Source organism: Pteropus alecto, unplaced genomic scaffold (genome assembly GCF_000325575.1).
Source record: "Pteropus alecto unplaced genomic scaffold, ASM32557v1 scaffold5, whole genome shotgun sequence".
NCBI classification, from domain to species: domain Eukaryota; kingdom Metazoa; phylum Chordata; class Mammalia; order Chiroptera; family Pteropodidae; genus Pteropus; species Pteropus alecto.
This window is the reverse complement of record NW_006441953.1, coordinates 22,194,498-22,207,842: the sequence shown is the minus strand read 5'-3', so window position 1 is coordinate 22,207,842 and position 13,345 is coordinate 22,194,498. Positions and strand designations below refer to the sequence as shown.

Genomic DNA, 13,345 nt, shown 5'->3' with positions numbered 1-13,345 from the left:
AAGAGGTTTCTGGTTCAGTCCATGGAGCCAGTGTCACAAAGGGCCTTTCATGGTAGATTGAGGTACTCACTCACATGCCACCTTGCTAGATAAAGAGGAGATCTATAAAAGACTTATTAATTATAGACAGAGTGTTCAGATTCGTATGGTAGGAGATTGCATTTGTGGGAATCAAGAAGATACATACAGTAAAGGGAGAGAGATAAGAGTCCATAGCAGCAAGGATAATGTTTCTTAGTCTAAGGAGAGTAGGCTCTGGGCAAGCAATGTTCTGGGCTTGAACCGAGCATACGAATACAAGCAAAGACGAGGTCCTGGGAAATCTTGAATTAATGTCATTTACTGTATTTAAAAAACATCTTCAAGGCCTTGCTTTTAATTCTTTTGGATATATACTTAGGAGTGGAATTGCCCGATCATATTCTAATTCTATGTTTAACTTTTTGATGAACTGCCAAGTCCATTGGCTTTTGTAATGATGAAATGAGAGATGGCTTTCTAAGCACTAATAAAATCCATATATACTTCTCTCTCAAAAACAAAACAAAACAAACCAAAACAAACCAACCAAACAATACTCATGAAGCCAGTGCTTGCCAGGTGGTTTTTCTTTGTTATTTTTTGTTTTGTTTTGTTTTGTTTTGTATTTGTGGAGGCAGCTGTGACTTATCTGGCAGTTAGCTAACCTCGTGTTTAACAGGCCTATAAAGACTTTAAGCAGGAAGTAGATTTATCATGGTGGGACGGAGATGGCTTACTAGAATGAGCAGGTGAAACAAGAAGATGCTCTCAAGAATGGGACCGCACTTCAGAAAGGGCGTGAAGATGTAATTGGTGAGAAGAATGTTCAGTGACGACACAGAGGAGAAATGTGAAGTGCTTAGGTGTGAAAATGAGGACCGAAGGTTCGTCATCTTCTCCTCTAGCTCCCAGTCTTCTGACAGAACTCTGCTCATCCCCTGTCTTCACTTTAATCTGGCTCCACTGGAAGGTACACATGGTTAGGAAAATGTTATGAACTCTTTCCTTTTAAATCCTCTGACTAAAACAAAAGTCGACAGATATTAATCAACTGCCTTTAGTTTTATTTCTTCTGTGCAGAGAGCTGAGGAGAGGGTCGCTTATACGTTAGAGAGAGTTTTAGATGCGTCTGACAGTGAGAGGGAAGGCATTTCACATTTTGGCTTTATCTTCCCCGTGGACCTTCTAAATGGTTTCACCCCGCACCCCATTTCATCCCAGGCAATTGCGGGGGAGGGCTTTCATATGAGGAGAGCCTCAAGAATCCAAATTAGAGATACAAGCCTTCCTTTTGACAGGTTATTTTTTAAAAAGGAAAGAAGGAGGAAGAAAGAAGGAAAGAACAAAAGGAATTCTTGAATGGTATAATATTTATTTTTATGAATGCACCTTCAGTGAAAGTAAATCCCCAGATTCTGAAAGTTCTATGACCTTGGGTAGGTTGTTTAAACTGCCAGGACCTCAGGGCCCTCTTTTATAAAATAAAGATAGTGATTTTATTCTTGTTTTGTAAAACAGGCTTTTTCTACTCAGTATGAAAATAATTTGTAAATTGAAGGCATTTCACATTTTGGCTTTATCTTCCCCGTGGACCTTCTAAATGGTTTCACCCCGCACCCCATTTCATCCCAGGCAATTGCGGGGGAGGGCTTTCATATGAGGAGAGCCTCAAGAATCCAAATTAGAGATACAAGCCTTCCTTTTGACAGGTTATTTTTTAAAAAGGAAAGAAGGAGGAAGAAAGAAGGAAAGAACAAAAGGAATTCTTGAATGGTATAATATTTATTTTTATGAATGCACCTTCAGTGAAAGTAAATCCCCAGATTCTGAAAGTTCTATGACCTTGGGTAGGTTGTTTAAACTGCCAGGACCTCAGGGCCCTCTTTTATAAAATAAAGATAGTGATTTTATTCTTGTTTTGTAAAACAGGCTTTTTCTACTCAGTATGAAAATAATTTGTAAATTTTAATGTTTATCAAATGTCATTTATTGTATATATCAAGTGGTTTTTTATTTTTCGTACAGGGAACTTTTAAGGAAAATAACTTCGACTTCTTTACCATCTACTTTATGGGCAACACAGTGCCTCAAAGTAGTAGAAAAGTAGTAGAAAAATCCAACAAAATTGTAAAAACTGTGTAAATTAAAGTATATGTGATAAGTTAAAACCAGGATTTATAAAATAGAGAAGTTAGATTTGTTAATATAATTTACTAAGAACTATTTGTGGTATATACTATGCCCTTTAAAGCAATCACAGTTGCAAGGAATGATCTTTTTTTTTTTTTTCTTTTTTTTTTTATGGATACCATTTATTGATTGCTTACTGGGTGCCAGTCATTGTTCTAAACACATTGAATGTATGAACTCTAATTTTTGCAGTCATCTGTGAGCTATATCCCTATTTTGTAAACAAAGCAGTTGAAGAATGGAAAATTTCAGGAACTTGCCCAACATTAAACAGCTATTACTTATTATGTAAAAAATGTATTTATTCTCATTTTGTATCAAAGTTCTTAATAATTGTTAATCAGAGCTGATTCACAAATAATAATCATGTTCAGTATTTGACAGTTACCTTAAAAGGCTATTCTTAATTTTTACAGATTATTTATTTTAACCTCCAGTAGATTTATTAATATAAAAGCTTAGGTGAGTCATTCACACTATGTCCAGAAGATCCGCAGGACCTTCCTGAAGAACATTATATCCTCTTCATCTAGATTCACTCCAGGTATATATGCTTTATATATTAGGATTCATAGGAAGGCCTCCTTCCTTCTCTCCTCCCTCCCTTTTCTTCCTCCCTCATTTCTTTCCCTTCTTCCATCTATCATCCATTCATCATTCATTGATCTTTCCATCCAACCATCTATCCATCTGTCCGTCCGCCCATCCCTTCATTCATGTATCTATATACATCCAACCAATCAACCAATTAATCAACAAGTATGCATCGGACTCTCAATATATACAAAGCTGGCAGTTATATTCTTACAGAAGAAGAACCTAAAAGATTTTTAAAAATAAATTCAAAAACCACAGACTGAATTTTGTTTAATAAACACAATTTTGTTTAATAAAACTAAGTCCATAATAAATATTTAGGGAAAGTATTATTTACGTTATGTTTCTTTTTTTATTAGAATTAAAGATATTTTTTCTTACAAGGGAGAAATGTCAGTTGTATCCAGCACTGAATTGTTACACAGACCTGGGCTATTGCGGATGTACTTTCCTGTACTGTACAAGTGAATATTTCCCCTTTTAGTTTTTTACGAACTCCAAGCCAAGAAGGAAGACGTTTTCAGAAACGTTGAGCCTTTATGGTTTGATTGACATCTGAACTTACAACTAATCAATCTGAATTGACATGTGGTAGTAGTAAGGTCATCGTTCAAAATGGGGGGGAATGTTTTTAAAAAGAAAAAAATCAATTAACTGTGCTTTTACCCTTAAAATTCTAAAATATTTAATATTTTAAAAAATAAAGCTCAAATTGGAGAACAGAGCATTTAAATTTCTAGATTTCAGAGTCTTTCTAGAGCTTGTGCAAGTCACTTTGTTAATGTCAGTGGTAGTATTAAATCCAAATTTATAAAAATGTTAGTAACTAAGTACCAGTGCATTAAAAACTTTGGTCATTCCTGTTGAATGTACATCGCATTAAAATGCAATACTGAACTTTTAAAGATCCTACAACAGAAAAGCATTTTCGAATGAGAAATGTTAGATATCTTTAAACATTTTTATTAATAAATTTATTCAGAAACTTTTTTTTTTTAAAAAACTCCTACAGTACCTGGTCTTTCTAGGTGGTCTCCCATCTAAGTACTAACCAGGCCCGACCCTGCTTAGCTTCCCAGATCAGAGGAGATCGAGCATGTTCAGGGTGGCATGGCCATAGACTATGCAAAAATTTAAAGTGATTTTAAATCTTGACTCAGGATACACCATTCATGATATTTTTTCTTTTTTACTTTTTTTAAATTTTATTTTGTCTCTTGTTCGATTCTGCTACACGACATTAAGAAAGAAATATTGACTAAATGACTGGTTTTTCCTGATTAAAAGTACTTTCCAGGGGACAGCCTAATTAGCATAGCCTTCTCCTCTCTCTCTACCTCTTCCTCTTCGCTCACAATAGATGATGTCTTCCTGGAGGTAGGTGAGAGAGTGTATGACTACACTCTGTGAGACTGGATCAGAACAAAGACCATACCGATTTCACTTGAAAATTTAAAAGATCTTATTAAAGCCAGTTCTATTCACCTAACTTAAAAACTTCGATGGGGCTTGGAGTCAGGGAGTAAGGGTGGTTGAGAGTAATGGGACAATACCATGATAAGAACATGGAGCAAAATCTGGAGAGAATGTAATAAGTATGTTGAGAAATGGCAGACTCTGAATGCTTTTATTGGATCCTGAGAAAAATGCAAAAAAAAAAAACCAAAACAACAAAAACCGAAGAGCTTGTTTTTCTTGGTTTAATTTTCTAAAGTGATACGCAAATTGTCATAATGTTGATGTGGATTATATATATTTCAGTTAAATTAATTTTCATATTCTGAGAATGCTATGTTTTAATTCTTTTAATTTTGTTCGTAATCTGTATCTTTTCTCAGTCCCCAGCAGTGTGTATATTTTCTTAAAAAATAGACTTTTTAAATATTTAAACTGTCTAAAATATATATGCATAAGTGTTTATTTTTCTTGAAACTTAATCTTAAAGGTTTTGATTTCCTGTTTTTTATAAATTAACTTATTTTAACCATACACTTCGATTATATAACTTAAATATTACAGTGTTATTTTTCATAATATTGAAATGTTTCCTTTAAAATTTATTTTCCAGGAGGAATAAAAATATTTAAAAGGGAGATTTTAATGTTTATAAATCACTTTGGGACTCAATCTGTAGGTTAAGTACACCTTAATACTGAAACAATAACAGCACTTATGTTCTATTAAACCATAATAAAAGCCATAAAATAAAAATAAACCCTAGAACTAGATTCTGCTTCAGATGTCTAATTAAAAATATTATTAAATGAGTAATTCACAGTGACTCTCATGCAAAAAAAAAATGTAGACTAAACAGTCATGACATTAAAATAAGAGAATACAAATATTTGTGATTTGTCATTTTCTTAATTTGAAACATGTGTATGATCTTTAACATTTATAACAAAAAATAAAAATACGATTAAGCCAGAATGCCATTTTGGAAACCCAAACAAAACAAAATAAAGATATATTTCATTAATCTGCAGTGATAATTTAAATGATAGTAGTGTGTCTTCCTTACCATAATTATTTTTGCAGACAAGAATATGAACTTGAGAAGAATTCGCATCTACATTTGCTTACTTTTGTCTCTGTCCTTGAGTTTCACTTCTGTCCCCTGATAATGAATAAAAGTAGGACCACCTGTTTTCCACCGGGCTTTCTGTTTGGGTAAATTCTTATAACACAGCAATGTATTCCTGGAGTAAGTTAATGATAACAATACAAATAATAATAAACTACAGTCAATAAAATGAAAGGTCTTCCAGAAAGACGACCCCCCTTCAAAAAAAAAAAAAAAAGAAAGAAAGAAATCTATGAACAGCTACACAAACTTCCTGTGCAGAAGCTTTATGAATAAGGAAATCAGTTCACTTCAATAAGGATCCAGAAAGAGACTATTTAAACATAAAAGTTGATAGAAAAAAAAAAACTAGGAAACATGTATTTTCCTACAACAAATTATAAGAGAAAAGGTCATTATAGAATAATGTTTTTAATGAGCTAGAAATATTGCTGTCTTGAAAAAGATGCTGTGAATTGTGGAAGATGGAGGAAAAACTGTTTTTGCTTGAAAAATTGCAAACATATTTTGAAGTAGTGTTTTCCAGTGTCTATTTTAAGTTAGCAACAGGGAAAGTTATTTTCTTGTATATGTGTCAAAAAAAATCAGATCAGAAAGGCCATCTTCAATTGATTTTTCAACTTGAAAGAAACAAGGAAGGCAAAGTTGGTCTTTGCTCTCGTCCATCAGGGTATTATGCCTGTCAGCTTGTGTGCAAATGATTTATTCTGAAAAGCAAGCTTTACACTCAGAGAAATACCAGGATGCAGCATTTGTGCCCCATGGAGTGTTTGCAAATGGAGCAATGCATCAAGGAAGCCAGCTTTCTGTGTTCTGTCTGACTGCACTTATGCAAGTATGTGTAAGCATTCATTTTCAATAATGGTTCAAATAATTGAAAAATAAAGGGTCTGCATTTTAGGATGGCTGGACTATTCACTTACTAGTTCATCTCAAAGATGAAAAAAAAAAAACACAACACTTAATTGACCAGTTTCTTATTTTAGCAGATAATTAAGAATAAGAAATTCTTTAAAAAATCCAAGTCAAATTAAGTTGTATAACCTAAAAATCAGACAATAACCATCGTCTAATAGTTTCCTTTCTAGTTAATATTTTTCTTTAATTGTAAAATTTTTATGCTTAATAACTTAACTGCCATTTTGTGTAATTATATTTAAAATTGTTTCATGTAAGACATTTTCCTGTTCTGAAGGTTATTTTGAGAAAAGCTCAAACTTCATTTTCTCTCTCTCAAATATGTAAATTAGCCAGTGCAAGCAAATAGCTCCTGTGAGAAGCCAGGTGTTTTCAGTGATCTAATAACTAATTGTAGGCTGTGAATTTTATAACCCAAATACTCTTAAATTAATTTTTAAAATAAACTTTCAGGGGTGGATTGAGGTACTAGGAGGTCACAAAATCAAACTGTTAACTGCAGTATACGGTGAAGTTCCTCTAGTGTTACATGCTAATGTAAGAATTTCGGATAGCTCTTCTCACTGTTGTGTGAAATTAACTCACCAATATAGCATGTTTCATCTCTACATATGCAGAAATGGCATATGTTCTCTATGAAGTAAAGCTATACTCAGGTCCACCACAATTTATTCCCAGTTTCTTTCCAGCTTCAACTCTTACTGCTTCATACTTCTCAGTTGCCTAAACTTTTCGTTAATCTGAGTGGTCATTCTCAAATCATATAACTAAACAGGTTCATCGTAGATGCCAACTATGCATAACAGACATTTGTACATCCTATAAGTGTTTAACTGCTGGATGTGAACTCTGATTTTCTTTTTCATTTATGCTCTGTGATCTTCCCCATATCTGTTAGGAATGATTCATGTCACAGAATATACAGTTTGCTGAGTCTTAAACTGTTGATATGTTTATAAAAAGGTCTAGAAGTAGATAGGCAGTTCAGGGTTAGTGTAACTCCTCAGCGAAGACTTCAGGGCCCTAAGCTTTTCTTGCCTCTCTGCTGCACCATGTAGAGTAGGCATCCCCAACCCCTAGGCCGAGGACTGGTACTGGTCCATGGCCTGTTAGGAACTGGGCTGCATAGCAGGAGGGGAGTAGCCGGCAAGTACGTGGAGTGTCATCTGTATCTGCAGCTGCCCCCCAAAGCTAGCATCACGGCCTCAGCTCTACTTCAGATCATCAGGTATTAGATTCTCATAGAAGCACTGATCCCTGATACCAAAAAGATTGGGGACCACTGATCTATAGTATATTGGCTATAGTATATTGATTGTCACCTCATGTTCACAGAATGGCTGCTGAATCTCCAACTTTTTATCCATATTCCAGGCAAAGGAAAGGGTGAAGAAGAAAGGGGCAAAAATAAGGATGGTGCTATCTTGTTGTCTGTCTCTGTCTCTGTCTCTGTCTCTCTCTCTCTCTCTCTCTCTCTCTCTCTCTCTCTCTCTCTAAAATAAAAGTTTTCTCAGAAACCCTACCAGCAGTTTGGCTCACATTTCATTGACTGAGACTCTTTCATGGCTGTCCTTACCTGGAAGATGGCTAAGGAGAAGGAAATGCAAGTGGCGATTGGGTCATTGAATGAATAATACCTAACACGCTGCCTTTCACTCACCTTCATCCCTCCACTTGGAATGCTCATTCAAGTGCCTTTCACCCACATCTTATGTAGAGGCTGCCCATCTTCTCCAGTTCTGACTGAAGGCCTGTGAGTTGCCCTTGGTATTTTCCTATGGAATATAACTTTTTTAACTTTCATAATAAAAGGCAAAATAACTGTAATTAGCTATGTGCAGATGTGTCTTAATCTTGAGGTTGAAGACTGTATAAGGCAGGACTCGTTCAATTGCAAGTCTTGAAAAATAATTTTAACTAGTTTATTCCGTAATTCATTGGCTTATTTGACATGGAAGTCTAGGGCATGGCTGGCTTTAGATATGTCTGAACCAGAAGCTAAAAAATGATGTGTCTGTTCTTAGCCCCTGTGTCTATTCTCATCCTCAGTCTCATCCATCCTCCTTCCCTCTCTGTCTCTACGCCCCTGTTCTTTTTCTTTTCCTTCTTCTTTTCCCCTCATTCTTTATTCTATTTCCCTCTGTTTTACTGCATTCTTAAACAGGTTCTCAACACACTGTATATAAGATTGCCATTCACAGCTCTTACCTTACGTGGTTTTTCATTATGGCAGAATAATGGAGCCTTTCTTCCTCCCAAATGCATTTATCAAATGTTTCTAGGAGGAATATGATTAGCCTTGGTTGGCCATAATTTCCACTCCTTGACAAATCACCGTGGAAAAGAGTAGAATATTAAGATTGGCTAGGCCTGGGTCAGGTGACCATTCTGGAGGCTGAGTGGTAGATGAGGACTGTAATTGATGGTCCCGCCACAATCGTTATGTGATGTTGGGGGAAAATGCTGTGCAGGCAAAATAATAGCTGTTAGTTTTCCTGTCATCTTTCACTGCATGTGCATGCCTCTGACAATGAAGGTAGGAGCTCAGGAGGTATTTGAAGGAGTGGATAAATAGGATACAAGAAGAACTGAGCTGACCTATAAGCAAGAGTATAAAGCGGCATAGCATTTCAGTGTTTCATAAGCTGTATTTAGATCATGAAATGCCATTTAGTATTTTGAAATCCAATGAATCCCCAGTAAATAAGTTGTTCAGTTTTTTTAAGTAAGAAAGTACAGCCCAAAATCACATCCAAAAATGTTATCTCAGGAATTGCTCTTTCAAGAAAATATTTATTGAGTGCCTACTCTATGCCAAGGCATAAGTTGAAAGGTGTTTTATTCTTTTAGGGAAGGTCCTTGAGATGTTTCTCATTATGGCAGAATCAGGGAGCCCCTCTCTAACTTAATAAAAATGTTCATCTGATTGAGAAAATAACAGACAATACGTAGTTTCAAGTAGAATATATCCAGAGAACCATTTGTCTCAAAGCTTCTTATAAAACTGTGTAGTACTGTGTTCGGCTCCAGTATATAGAGATAAGAAGCTGAAGAAATTAATGCAAATATTTATTTTAAACCAATTAAAGAAGCATTTGATACACTTTTAAGTCTCAGAAAATATCTGGAGCATAGCCTATAACTCCGAATAAAATATATTTATATCTGTACATATTATTTCTCTGTTATCCTCTTGACTGATTCAGAAAAGTTCCGAGGCGAAAGATTTTATCATTTATTTCTCCTGAAATTTTTCTATTTGCCTCGAATAGCTCAGGTCATTAAAGACTTCTGCTATGTTCATTTCATTGCCCCCTACTCCAATTTTTTGCCATCAGTGTTTGGGATGAAGAAAGAATGGGCTTTAAATATGGTTCCTTCTTTGTCATAGCTGGATTAGTCATTATCTCTGCAGAAAGCAGATTGATCCTGTCAGGGAAAACTTATGGCTGGATCCATTCAGCCCATTCTTACCGGGAGAAGTAACAAGGCTCGGAGCTTCTTTCAGTGGCCTGCCCTGGACACAACATTTCTCTTGGTTTTATTTTAAAGATTGATTGGTTTGTAAAGGAAGACATAACACTACTCTATTTCACGCTTTCTCTCTTATTCCATTCTTGAAAACTTGATAGTTATATACAATAAGAAGTCTTCCTTGTCAACTTTTTCCCCCTTGTTTTATGTAGTTCTCTAAACGTGATTCTTGACACTGAGGAACATGGGGTGGGACTTTTTAGCTAAACTGAAACCACTTATATATATCATCTAGCTCTGTATTATTAATTTTTCAGATTTTCTAAATAGTGCAATGAGATAGAAAAATAGATAGAGTAGGGAGGGTGTTGGGGAGAGAGATGCGAGAGCATTTCTAAGCCTAGTAATTTAACATACTGACTCAGATTAAAGCTTCTCAATAGCCCCCAGGAAAAAGAAATTTCTAAACACAACTTTTGGCCTTTTTTAAAAAAAGATAATTGAAAATGATTATATGTGTTTGAGGTAAACCACGACAATCCTCTATATTGTAGTGCTCAGAATAGATGCCACTAGAACAAGTTAATGAGGAGGTTTCACAGTAATGACTTTAATTTTAGTCAAGCAAAAAATAATCAATGCAAATAAATTCAACGTAAAATTTGAACACCTACTCTGCCCTGGGTCTTTGCTGGAATCTGGAAAACTTCCTTTAAGTAATTTCTATAATTGAGGCTTTTGGTCTAGTGGTAGGAGTTTAAAAAAGTAAAGCATGCTCATGCTAAAATTTGACAGGTGCTCTGAAAGCAGTAAATATGAGGAATTAATGGAAGTTCTACTTTTGACATGTGCTGTAAGGAAGTGTTTGATATCTTGACTGATTTTAGGAGAGCTCCTGACAGAAATATATATATATATTTTTAATCCGGTAATGGGGTGGATGTTTATACATCACATTCAGACATACAAAAACAATATTCTATTTTATTGGTCAATAATTGGACTCTGCCCACAGTGATGGAGAGAGAAAACGACTTTGCTAAATAAAGCTATTTCAGCCACTTGGGCTTTATATTGGTCTTTTTCAGATGAATTCAATTGCAGTTAACTAAATCCTCAGACAATTTAAAGTTCCTATTTCATGTCAGGAATGTGTCTTCTGTCAGTGAGTCCATACTCTTCTCTTTCTGTCAGAAGACGGTGCTGGGAGCAGGGAAAATTCCAGTGAGCCATAAGAACAGGAGGAGATACGTCTGGTCTATGTGCTGTCTTTGTCTCATTGATTTCTTCTGAGATCAGAGGTATTATTCAGTATTGTCTTGAGACAGTGCCTTGTATTGTCTCCAAATATCTTGTGTCCTTGTCCACCAAGGTATGGCCATTTGGGGGGTAATAATGCTTATTTATACAGGCTGTTAAAGGTGAAAGTTTCTTTGCTTCTGGTGTCTGAGATCCCCATGGTTTATAGTAGGACTTAGAAAATGTAACATGCAAACAAAATCCAGCTGCCATGGGCCAAATCCAATCACACCCATTTGTTTATGTATTGTCTATGGCTGTTTTAGCTCTAAAACAACACAGGTGAGTAGTTGTGACAAAGACTGCATGGCCCACAAAGCCTAAAATATGTATTGACTGGCACTTTACAGAAAAGTTTACAAACCTCTGCTCTCTGGAGTCCTTGGGTTGACCCCTCTCTGCCTGCAAGTCCTCTTGACCTGCTTTGCCTTTTCGAGAGTGCACAGGGAGGATTGGGTCTTCTGCACAGCAGTCCAAGCCAGACAGGATCAGGGAGCTGCGGACAGACGGGCCTCTGTCTACAAACTTCCCTGTTCCTCACCTGCTTCTCTGTTTTTGTAAAAAGGAAGCGAAGCCCCAGCTTAATGTCAGCCTGTCCCTATCGCCCATTGTATTTGGGGGTATTGGATGTGGCTGCGTTTTAAGTTTCTACCTTTTGGCTCTAGGACTGGTGTCGCATCAGAGACTCATGTATCATTTTCAGCCTACTGATGTCCCTTCCAAATCTCCAATCTTCTTTCCATGAAAGCCTTTCTACTTTGTATGTGGGGGAGGCCTTTCGCTACATAAATGATTCTCAGAGCGTTTCCTGTGCCCGCAATGCCACTTCACGAGAACTTGCTAGAAATGAAAATTCTAGGGCCCTACCTCAGATCACTGAATCGGACTGTCTGGGGGGAGGAAGGGACAGCAAGTTGTGGTTTGGCAAGTCGCCCAGGTGCTTGTCATGTCATTGTCATGTCCGCCAGAGTCTGAGAACTACCACCTTATATCATATTTGTAACCACAACTGGATGACCTGAGTTAACCAGGTTTCATTTCATTTTATTTTATTATTATTTTGGTGGTGGTGGTGGTGGTGTTGAGGAAAGTCAGCTGACACCTTTATTGCCTCGGGGGTAGGGTGGCGGGTTCAGGAGCTCTTCTTGGTGGCACGGCCGCTTCCTCTCCCCCGTCACGGGCTTCTGGCTGCGCAGGCTCCGCTTCTGAATGACCAATGCGCCTTTGCCGTTTGGCGGCGAATCAGCGCGTAGTCGCGGACGGCATTGCGGGTCTTCAGCTTATTGGGGTCGGTGCTGTCCGTCTGCTCGTTCCTCTCGATCAGGCAGCTGGAGCAGTTCCTTGCGACCATCCATGGCAGATGTGCGGACACGGCGACAGCTCCTCTCCAGTCGGAAAGGGCGCCGGGCTTCATGCTCGAGGTGTGAGAGCTTTTAAAGTGTGGACCACTCATTTCACTTTCTACAAGCATAGGCTGGGGTAGACTTCAAAAACGCTGTTACGAAAATTAAATATTTCAATTGACTTCTTTTTCTTCTTGAATTTCTGTGCTAATAATTCTCACCCTTCCGGAGACACTCAACACCTCTGGCTAAACAGGGATAAACATGCAAGGAAGGGGAAGCATCTTGGGATAGTATAGGATTTCAAACTAAATACCCTTCTGTGTACTTACGGTACAGATTTGACTAGCTAGTGGCGTACATTACATGCCTGGGCCCAGCAACACGATTCACAGACAGGAATCTGGCCTCTAAGTGGGCTGTGGCTCAATGGTTAGAGTTCTGTCACTGCCCACAGACATTTTCATTTCGACCTGCCATGGGCATCTCAAACTTAGTAGGTGTAAAAGGTAATGTGTTATCTTTCCTCTCAAACCATCCTCCATTTCCTGAATTCACGACCTTGATGAGTAGCTATGGGACAGGACTATAAGCGTGGGTTTTGGAGTTGGACTGATCTGGAAATCTTGAACAGTCAACCTTTCTAAGTCTCCATTTTCCTGTAAAATGGAGGAAGTCCCAACTCTCATGCGTAATTTTGGAGATTTGGAGAAAACATATGTCTGATAAATGGTATTTATTATCCCAGACTCGCCCCCTGCTCAACATCCTTGAGTGACCAAGGCACTGGGTAGCATGTGTGTTCGTTTTAAAGTGTGGACCACTCATTTCACTTTCTACAAGCATAGGCTGGGGTAGACTTCAAAAACGCTGTTACGAAAATTAAATATTTCAATTGACTTCTTTTTCTTCTTGAATT

At 37.1% G+C, this 13,345-nt stretch overlaps 1 protein-coding gene and 1 pseudogene across 3 annotated transcripts in view; one reads left to right on the top strand and one right to left on the bottom strand.

The window, feature by feature from the left end:
- The window catches only part of SLIT2 (slit guidance ligand 2), a 325,399-nt gene that overhangs the window by 99,217 nt on the left and 212,837 nt on the right, over positions 1-13,345 (top strand). The window lies entirely within an intron of this gene.
- LOC112485633 lies at positions 3,812-3,930 on the bottom strand (annotated as a pseudogene).